Source organism: Engraulis encrasicolus, chromosome 6, assembly GCF_034702125.1.
Source record: "Engraulis encrasicolus isolate BLACKSEA-1 chromosome 6, IST_EnEncr_1.0, whole genome shotgun sequence".
Taxonomy (NCBI): Eukaryota; Metazoa; Chordata; class Actinopteri; order Clupeiformes; family Engraulidae; genus Engraulis; species Engraulis encrasicolus.
In genome coordinates this window covers 49,722,680-49,732,679 of record NC_085862.1, presented here as the reverse complement: position 1 = coordinate 49,732,679, position 10,000 = coordinate 49,722,680, and the positions used below count along the sequence as shown (strand labels likewise).

General features: G+C 44.3%; 1 long non-coding RNA gene across 1 annotated transcript in view; it reads right to left on the bottom strand.

Moving 5' to 3' along the window:
- Positions 1-1,899: 1,899 nt before the first annotated feature.
- LOC134451417 (uncharacterized) overlaps positions 1,900-10,000 on the bottom strand; it is a 65,962-nt gene continuing 57,861 nt past the window's right edge. The window contains exons 3-4 of the long non-coding RNA XR_010035233.1: positions 3,257-3,364; positions 1,900-2,440 (exon numbers count right to left, since the gene is read on the bottom strand). This is a non-coding gene — a long non-coding RNA (uncharacterized LOC134451417). The remainder of the gene's footprint in view (positions 2,441-3,256; positions 3,365-10,000) is intronic.

Sequence of the window (10,000 nt, the reverse complement as noted above, 5' to 3'; positions counted from 1 at the left end):
GGCACACACACACACAGACACGCACACGCACACATCCCCCCCACACACACATATACACACACACATGCATGCACACGCGCACACGCACACACACACACACAGACGCCCACACACACACACGTGACCACAGACACACACACACACGCACTCACACATGCACGTGTGCACAAAGACACACACGCACACACGCACACTACACACACACACACACACACACGCACACGCACACAACCACACACACACGCACCTCCTATCCAGACATCCAACCCCCTCACCTCCCCATATCAGCACTCATTAATACCCTCCACTTTAAACTAGGGGAGAATTACTGAAAATGCCTCAATTATGCTCGCCGAAGACTCACTTTGTGCATTTATTAAGTGGTTATTCCACTAAGCGTGGGAGAGACGGGGATGAGGGGGGAGGGGAATGTTAAAAATGCAGGTCTTCGGCAGACATAAAAAGGTAACACTTCCCCTCACCCAAGATGTCTAATCCCGAACAGATGAGAGATGGGGCTTTTTGCTTAGAAGTATGGATTATTTGTTTATGTGGGTCTAGAAGCACTGGCTTTTAAGATTTGTACCATTACCCGGCGAACAATATAATCTCATATTCTCATACGCGGTGCATTTCCAATTCAAAGCGAGGCCCCCCCATCTTGGCGTGCTGTTGGGGGAATAATCACCTAATGCTTACTACAGCATTCGAAGTCGCAGCAGAGATGATGGTCTATTTGGGGTTTTTGCGCAGCGACTTGCTGCTGTAGTAGCTGTGTGAAGAGCAGTCTGACCTAACCTCTCCTGCTACATTCTTCATCTCAGTACGCCGCAGCAGAAGAGCAGAGTTTTCGTATATATATATAGGCGTGCAACTGCACATGCCATCACAAAAGATTACTCAGCGTTTCCAACAGTGTTGCCAATTCTACACAGTGAGTCCACATTTGGGATGGTATGGGAAATCTTCCAGATCTACTGCTGCACAAGGCAGCGTAAAAGGATAGCGGACAATAGTGAAGTGGCAACAAGAACTGCACTTGCTGAGAAGCTGAGGCTGATAGAAAATGCCACATACGCCACATAACAGCACAGCCCTGAAAACAAACAACCCTTCATGGTGCCAGATAGATATTGCCTGATTTTAACCTGACCAAACACCCTACTCATACACACACCCCCTTCCCCACCCTATTTGCCTCAACCCTGGAGGCATAACAACCTTGGGTACAACAAGAGTGGAAGGAGGAACGAGCATCTTTAAATGACAGTGTGTGGTTGAGTGCCGCTTGCTGGCTCTGTGCCATGCTCATTTTCCCTTCCTCGCAAATGTGACAAACTCCATGTAAACTGCACCTGCATCAATTATTTCCCAATTAGTAACAAATACTCTGCAATTACGGCGAAACCTTCACACTGAGTTCTAAAAGGGTCGTTAAAAAAAATGTAGCTAGCCCGGAGGAATGACGGGTGGTTTGCCCATCAAACGGAACATTAATCAGGAGGACAGCGAATCCATAATGTAACAGACAACTATTTCTTCTCTCCTCTGCTATTAAATAGGCTACATGTTTTTTTCCTCCAGAATTATTTGCCACAACAGTTTCATATCAGATGAGTAATTGACAGGCTTGACAAACCATCAGTAGACGTCTGTTTTGCTGGACTACTTTGCAGATATACAAAAGAAAAACCAATGTCAACAACCATGCTTGCAAAATTGGACAAATACGTGAAGGTATGACATTGAACAACAAATGAGAAACGTAATGGTGCTGGACATATAAAATCAATTTTAGATTTTGATATACAGTGCATATGTATAGGTTTGATCAAAAGTGCATTTCCTGTGCTTTTACAAAATTCATATATTGGCTCGAATGTCTTTATGTTGTACACGTATTCAACCTGATCATAAACAGCTGTATATTTCATATCCCAAAATCATGTAAAATGATAATAATAAAAACAGGATGCACAGGATATTCATATTCAAATCAACTGTTAAATTGTGGGATGCCAACTTGTTTCCTCACACAGGTAAGATTGAAACCAGGACAAAAGAAAGTAGTTTGGGGATCAAAAGTGGTGAAGGCAGGCACACAAACAGGAAATTAGCCCCCCTTCCTCCCCAATCATTTGAAAACTAAAACTACGCGATAAGGCTGTCAGGACAGACACCAAAATTCTAAAGCGAAAGTTGTAATCTACGTCAAAACACCGGTTAACAGGACCCATAGAGAGAGGAGCAGAGAGGAGGAGAGGGAAAGGGGAAAACAGGCCTGCATATAAAAAACTGGATGTCAGTCGACACCTCTCTTTTTCTGCTGAGATGAAATGGCTTGTTTGCTCCGGGAGAGTGTTTAAACTGACGGAAGCCGGCTGATGTCTTGGCACGACCCTCTGGGGCTGGCACAATGCAAAATGTCCCGCGAACACACCTGAAAAAAGGAAAAAACCTATTCACTGGGTTTCACATGAGCTGTTTTCGTCACATAACTGCAGGCCCGTCATTTCGCTGTCTCTCACTGCACTAGGGGTGGTACAGCTAGGATTGATCACCTTCAGACAAGGGGTACGGATACAGAAATCAAATGAAATGGCATACACACACAGATGCATACACACAGCTGGGGGACTCATATGATTGCGGTTGCCAAATCCAAAAAAATACTCATCTCAATGGCTGTAGGTCTATGTGTCGCCTGTGCCGTCTCTTAAAATATGGCCACCATGTTTGGTAAAGTCAGGGCACACTATACATGGGTTCAACTGTTCCACTGTCTGTCAAAAAATTAGCTCACGTGGTTGGCTGCCAGTGTCTTGCCCCTCCTCACAACACTGTGTTGATAAACAACAACAAAAAACAACTATAGTGTTTCTGCAAGAGGAGGGCTGCTTTCTGATCATCAACTTATGGGTTATGTTCAGCAGAGATGCAATGGCCAGGGGGCTAGAATTAAGAAGGAGAGTGACTCCAAGGCGTGTTTTCACACACTAACATTGTTTATCTGGGTCTACATCCAGTGATTCATTAACCAGGAAAAACCCCAATGTCGATTTCGCATTTCCTCAAACTTCACACCTCAAATCGGTCTGCAGCTCTCACACGCAATCGTGCATCAGAAAACAGTGGTCAAAGTCTTTCAGGTAACCCTACTTTTCACCCTTTTCATTATCTTTAATACCCTAATCTCAATGGAAATGGACTGCACACAGCTGTGTTGTGCCTCTGCCTGCATGAGCGAGTGACTCACCTGGAGGAAGTCTCCCCGTTGGCACGGAACGTCCAAAGGCGATCTGAGGCGAGCCCTCGCTTGCTGCCAGGTGACGCCATCACCAGCAGGCAGCAGGCAGCAGCAGCGCTAATCAAATCAAACAAAAAGCACGATTAACACATATATCAGGCAGGCAAACAACCATGGCAGAGTGATGAGAGAGAGGGAGGGAGAGAGAGAGAGAGAGAGAGAGAGAGAGAGGAGAGAGAGAGAGAGAGAGAGAGAGAGAGAGAGAGAGAGAGAGAGAGAGAGAGAGAGAGAGAGAGAGAGAGAGAGAGAGAGAGAGAGAGAGAAAGAGAGAAAGAGAGAGACTTAGAGAGAGGGACAGATTTACAGAGACAGAGAGAGAGAGAGTAATGGCAAAGAAATGGTAAGATTTTCAATAAAACCAAGTATTTCATTACAAAAAGAGCCAACAGAAAGACTTAATCAACTTCATTAAAAGGGATCCTCTCGTTTTCCCGCCTTGTGCAGAATTAAATCATGGGAGTTTACCCTGCCCTAGTAAGTCTTTTGCATCTCTTTCTTTCTCTCTCTCTCTCTCTCTCTCTCTCTCTCTCTCTCTCTCTCTCTCTCTCTCTCTCTCTCTCTCTCTCTCTCTCTCTCTCTCTCTCTCTCTCTCTCTCATATATCTCTCTAGCTGTGGGTAAATGCAGCAGAACACTGGTACCTCTGATCAAAGTGTTTTAGGTGGTGTCCATGCAGATAAAGCAGGATTAGCAGGTCCTACTGAGCAAATAATTGCCCTTGCTTTGAAATCCAGCGTTAGCCGAGACCGATACCGTGCGTTTGCCATGGAGACCGCGAGCCTGGATGGCACTCAATGTGCGCACCTCCTCTAATTTGATCCTTCCCCCTTTTAATATGTTGTTGATAAATCCCGATCAAAAAACTTTACCCCCTTCATTTTTCAGCAGTACTCCATGATACATTGTGAACTTCAATAGAGGTTCTCTCAATTAATTAGTTACTTTCTTATCTTCACTTTTCCTCTCTCCTCTCCTCTCCTCTTCATAGCTCATGATAATGAAGTGAAGTGCGCACCTGTGGAGTAATCTCCCCATAGAATATTAATTAGAATTATTCAAAACAGGAAGGCATTTATAATTATCTATTTGCTTTTAGTCCGGACTAATATCCTGCCAAACAGTTTTTTTATTATCCTTTAGCAATTAAGTATATCCCCTGGAAAGGGTGTATCCTCCAAAAAGAAATTAAAATGGTGGACAAGTCCCATATAATTAGTCCTGAGCTCCTAGCTGGCAACACATGAAGGCATCGTAGGGGTATGCGGAGGAGCACTTGTGTGCACAGTAAAATTGCAGTGTTGATTAAAAACTTAGAGAGTCAAGTGAACACCTTCTAGACAGAATTTGGTCCCAGAGTACTCTTGAAGTGTTGATTTAACACAGCTTTTTTTTTTTTCAACCGTGTACACAAGATGCCCGGTAAATACAGTGCATTAGCTAAATATGTGCATACATTAGCATGGAGGCTGAAGATAAATGTGGTAAATACTAAAAAAAAACCAACAACACTATATTTTTTTTCATCCCATTTTCCCTTCTTCATACTTTCAGCAGGTCCCTATTTGTCTTCTCCCAGTGGTCCTGTGGCTGGCTCTCCACACAGACTCTCCGAAGGTTCACACAGCCAGCAAGCCGATTTACGGTCAGTTAATTAGCTGTTTGAGAGACAGTGAAGACGTGGTCCTCTCATAAGCCGTGTGCGATTTGTGCGGGTCCCTTCTGAAAAAAATATGTGTGCATGCCTTCTTTGTGTGTGTGTGTGTGTGTGTGTGTGTGTGTGTGTGTGTGTGTGTGTGTGTGTGTGTGTGTGTGTGTGTGTGTGTGTGTGTGTGTGTGTGTGTGTGTGTGTGTGTGTGTGTGTGTGTGTGTGTGTGTGTGTGTGTGTGTGTGTGTGTGTGTGTGTGTGTTATGCAGGTCCCTTCTAAAAATATGCACTCACTTCACTGTGTATGTGAGTTCGTGCGTGCCTGCATGCTTGCATGTGTGTGTGTGTCCGCGTACGTGTGTGTGTGTGTGTTTGTGTGTGATGAGATGGGACTCTCTAATCCAGCACTGTGTGTGCTTTCAGTCTTTTCGGAGCTCTCCTGGGCCCAGGATCCCTGAGAGCCCCCCGTCTCCCTCCCTCCCCCTTCCTCAAATCCCCTCACCAACCGCCACCCCCACCCGCCTCCCCCACCCCCCACCCGCGCCACAAACCAAGGGCCTGCCAGTGACTCTGAGAAATGTACACAAAGCTGCATTTACACAAGACGGCTCCAAGACAATGTATGTGTGTACATGTGTGTGAGTGTGTGTGTGTGTGTGCGCGCGCACGTACGTCTGTGTGTTTATTTATGTGCGTGTGTGAGAGTGAGAGACAGACAGAGAATGAAAGAGAGACCCCACCTGTGTGTGTGTGTGTGTGTGTGTGTGTGTGTGTGTGTGTGTGTGTGTGTGTGTGTGTGTGTGTGTGTGTGTGTGTGTGTGTGTGTGTGTGTGTGTGTGTGTGTGTGTGTGTGTGTGTGTGTGTGTGTGTGTGTGTGTGTGTGTCTGCATATGACTAGCTGGGCAGGGCAATGTGTGTTCTGTGTGGACCAATGTGACAGGGTCAGTGATACCATCACTCCCTTTGATCCCTAGCGCACGCACTCGCACGCACGCACACACACACACACACTCTCTCTCTCTGTCTCTCTATCACTGGTTCTCTCTCTCTCTCTCTCTCTCTCTCTCTCTCTCTCTGAAAGCATCATCCGGCAAGCTCAAACAAGACTAACGCCTCTGAGCCCAGAGTGCTAATTAATAAATAAAAGATGGCAGACAGGGCCCGTCTGCTGCCGTGGCGATCAGAGTGTGTGTGTGGGTTGTGTGTCCTGCGCTGCACTGCACTGCCTGCACACACACACCGCTCTTGTCGTGAAATGAATATATCAACAAACGCTGGCGCGGCCCCACCAAATGTTTGGCTTGGGGCTGACGTACGCAGGCTACAGGATCGGATTAACGCACAGGCTAGATGTGACTGCAGCCTAGGGCCCCCCACCTGCCAGGGGGGCCAAAAGCGAAAAATTGCGGAATTGTGACAGGATGCAGGATACAGTTGGTAGACAAGTTATCCTTAATTTCTGACTCATAATTATAACACTGTCGATGTACATTTGTAACCAAATTTGCCTTCCAGGGGTTCCCACAACCACCTGTCTAGGGGCTTCAGGCTGTCTTAATCCGGACCTTGCAGGGTACACTACACTATGCAGGCGGCTTCTCTAGCGCCGACGCCTCTTCAGCCGTACTGGTGTGGAGGAGGCCTTTATCAAGGCCAGCGGAGATTACAGATGATGGTGGAGAGGAGAGGCGTACACACACGTCGCTGCTGGTTACTCGCTCAGCGAATTAACTCAATAGAATGTCAATGTGTTCCAGCGAGACTAGCAGGCGAGTAGGCGAGTACTGTACAAGCGATGCGATGTGGGCGGATCCCGAGTTGAAAATATTTTATCTTCGAGCGAGGCGAGTAAGCGAGTAACCAATTGGAAGGCAGAGCTCGGTACTTCTCGCCTGTTCATTGGCAGTTAAAGCCGCGGGAACTTTCAGCAAACGGTCCATGAAAGAGAGGCGAGTAGGCGAGTAGGCGAGCAAGCGAGAAGCTAGTAAATAGCAGCGATGTGTGTGTACGGCCCTTTAGAGCGCTGCCTTACTTGGCACATCTTTCATCAGGGCCGCCAGTATATCACGCTGAATCACCAAGGGTTGGTGGTGGTGTGTCAATCAGGACGACTGTGTGTGCCTCCCGTGCTTCTATTCATAAGCACGGAAGCCGGTGGGGGGGAAAGGGGTCAGTTGTCCCGGGCCCAGGGATATGGAGGGCCTCAGATTTAGGGTCTCAGTACATTGCATGTATTAAATTAAGGGGGCCCTTCAGATGACTTTGGCCCGGGCCGGGGCCTGGCAAAAGCTGCCAGCAGCCCTGCTCATATAGGCCCATGTTGCCACACAAAGAGCTACACAAACGTAGAGCTGTCAAACAAGACCAAAAACACCAGGGTTATACACTAGAGTGTAAACTATTTTCAATTGTACATGCTGACTAGTTAAAACCTCAATTGTTTACCGAAGTTTTGTAGAGAGACAAAAAAACTTCTGAGCAATTGAATTACTCTTTTGAGCTGTTAAAAAAAAAAAAAGTTTGGGGTTTATAAAGGAATGGCAAGTGAATGCTGTCTGTTATTGTCCACCAAGTCTTTCAAACTTTCCCATTTTAAGTATAACATAACAGCATTCTTTCATTAGTATTGTTGGCTTTTTCGGCTCATTATTGGTGCCTTATGTTCTGTGCTTCTTGTGATTGAAGCAAAAGCTTTTTGCAAACAACTTTTCTTAATCACCAAGACGTCTTACTTAATTCTTAAATTTGTTCAAACCAACAGCTTAGTTGTCTGACAAACAATTGACAATGATGTCTGATTTGAAGGAGGTAGGCGTTTGACTTGTGGTTTAAAAAAAACAGTTCGACAACGTTCTCACTCCCATGTTAAAAAGCTTGAGAAGCTACTTCCTCCCTCCACCTCTCCCCAATCTACCTCTTCTGATGGAAACTTTATTCAGTCCTGAACAATATGCAATTACACATTGAGATAAACACATCAATGCCTATTTTAATTGTTTCAGACACAGATAGGAATGAAATTAGAATAAAATTAGTCTCTTTTTTTTACAACTTTTTCTGCCGTGCAAACTGACTCATTCTGCCACAATGAGAGAGCTGTTTAATTTGTAAATACACAATGGCTCTTTGTCTCCTTTGTTGCCTTTGACTTTCGGAAGAGCTGAAATCTTTTTAAAAATGCATTATTAATCGCCTTCCTGCCTACGTTTACATCACGCCGAATAACGGAATGTCATAAAGTGCAATTTTACTTGTTACTAAAATGACTGAATAAGTACCACATGTCAGTGTCATGTTTAAAGATGCACCACATGATATCTTTGTCACTAAACAGACAAAAATCGTTGGTAACGACATCCTGCATGCTTGCCTGTCACAACAACGCTCAGTCACTGCACTTGCTCAGATTGAAAGCTGTAATTTACTTCAAAAATTAATTATCGTGATTGATCAAAGTTTTTTGATTTTCCAAAGTCGAATGCTCCAACTGACAGGAAGGGAAAATGTGCATCTTTTTAAACGTTTAAAAAAAAAGACACAAGCATAAACTCTACAGCAATATACAGAATGTAAGTGCTGCTGGTAAAATCAATTTGAAGATGTTTAGGAAGAATTTCTCTTTACACGTTCAGCATATCTGTGAAATCTCACTGAAGGTTCTAAGTGGCTGCATCTGACCAAGTCATTCACCTTCAGTTTCAGCCTCTTCATAATTAACCAGTATTTAAAATGCAACCTCCAATTCAACAGCACTGGTGGATTTTCCAAGCCGTTCTGTGTCTCAATGAAGACATTTAGTGGCACAGAAGGGGCGCAACTCATTGAGGGTTGTGAGGTGAGAAGAGTAGAAGGGCCTTTCAGAGTCGCAGTGCATGTGCCGCAAAACCCATAAGTGTGTCTGGCTATTTTTCTAACCCAATACCGGGGACATAAAGGGCACAATTGGGCCCAGCAATATGGTCAATGCCCTGGGAAGTAGACAATTAGGCCTCGTGCCCGCAGCAAAAGGCCCTGAATGTGGCTGTGTACCATTGAGTTGATACGATCAGTAAACTTCCAGCACATCCATGGCTTTTACCATCACATGGGGCTGAAAAGGAGGGATTGGTCATACTTAACTGCATTTCGGCTGCTTGAGACAAAAGCAGAGCAGGAAAGAAAATGTGCTTGCTGCAAAAAAAAAAAAACAAGAGTTCAAGGAACTATATAGCACACTGGCAATTGAAATTCTATGTTTTGCTGTATACTCTAGCACTTTGGTGTTTTTTAAATCTATTTTATACAGCATTTCATTTGCGTTTCAAGCCCAAGGATGCTAAAATATATCTTAACATTCTAAGCCTTAAAACATCTAATTACAAGCAAGAAAGTTACAAACTAACTCAAATAAAATCAGTATTAATCGAAAAAAAGAGAGAGAGAAAGAAAGAAAAAATGTGCCTGCCATATATTGCAGTGGATTCACATGGCTATTAGTCTTTACCAACACAAGCCTGTGGAGCAAATTTTCCAATCTGACTTTAATCTGGCATGGTCTGTCCTAGTTCCCCGCAGTAATCTAGCATGGTGAATTTGAATATTTCTTTTTCTATTTACAGCAATTACAGCTTGTGTGTGTGTGTATATATAGATGACTGTTCTCATAGCGGTACCATTACAGGGTCATATAGTGCCACTGCCTCTGCTCAGATGAAGAAAACTTTTTTCTCTTTCTGTTAGTATTTTTAGTTCGTCCTTTGAGTTTAATTGAACCAGAAACAAGTTTGCTTGCATATGAAGAACCAAACAGAAGGGCTTCAATCACAGGCCTACAGTACATAGTATTCTTGAAATTGGGTAATTTATTTGGAGCTATACCTACTGTATATCTACATAAACTACCAATTTTTTAGGAACTGCACACTGAATGTGTGTTTCATTCAAATTTCAAATAGGTTGCAGTTATTTAATGTAGAGAAATATTGCTGCCATGCCCTATCCCTGTGCAAGACAACAAGTCTGTTTTCTGTGTTCTGTGCTTTTGAATGGCTAACTCTCGCCAACCCTGTT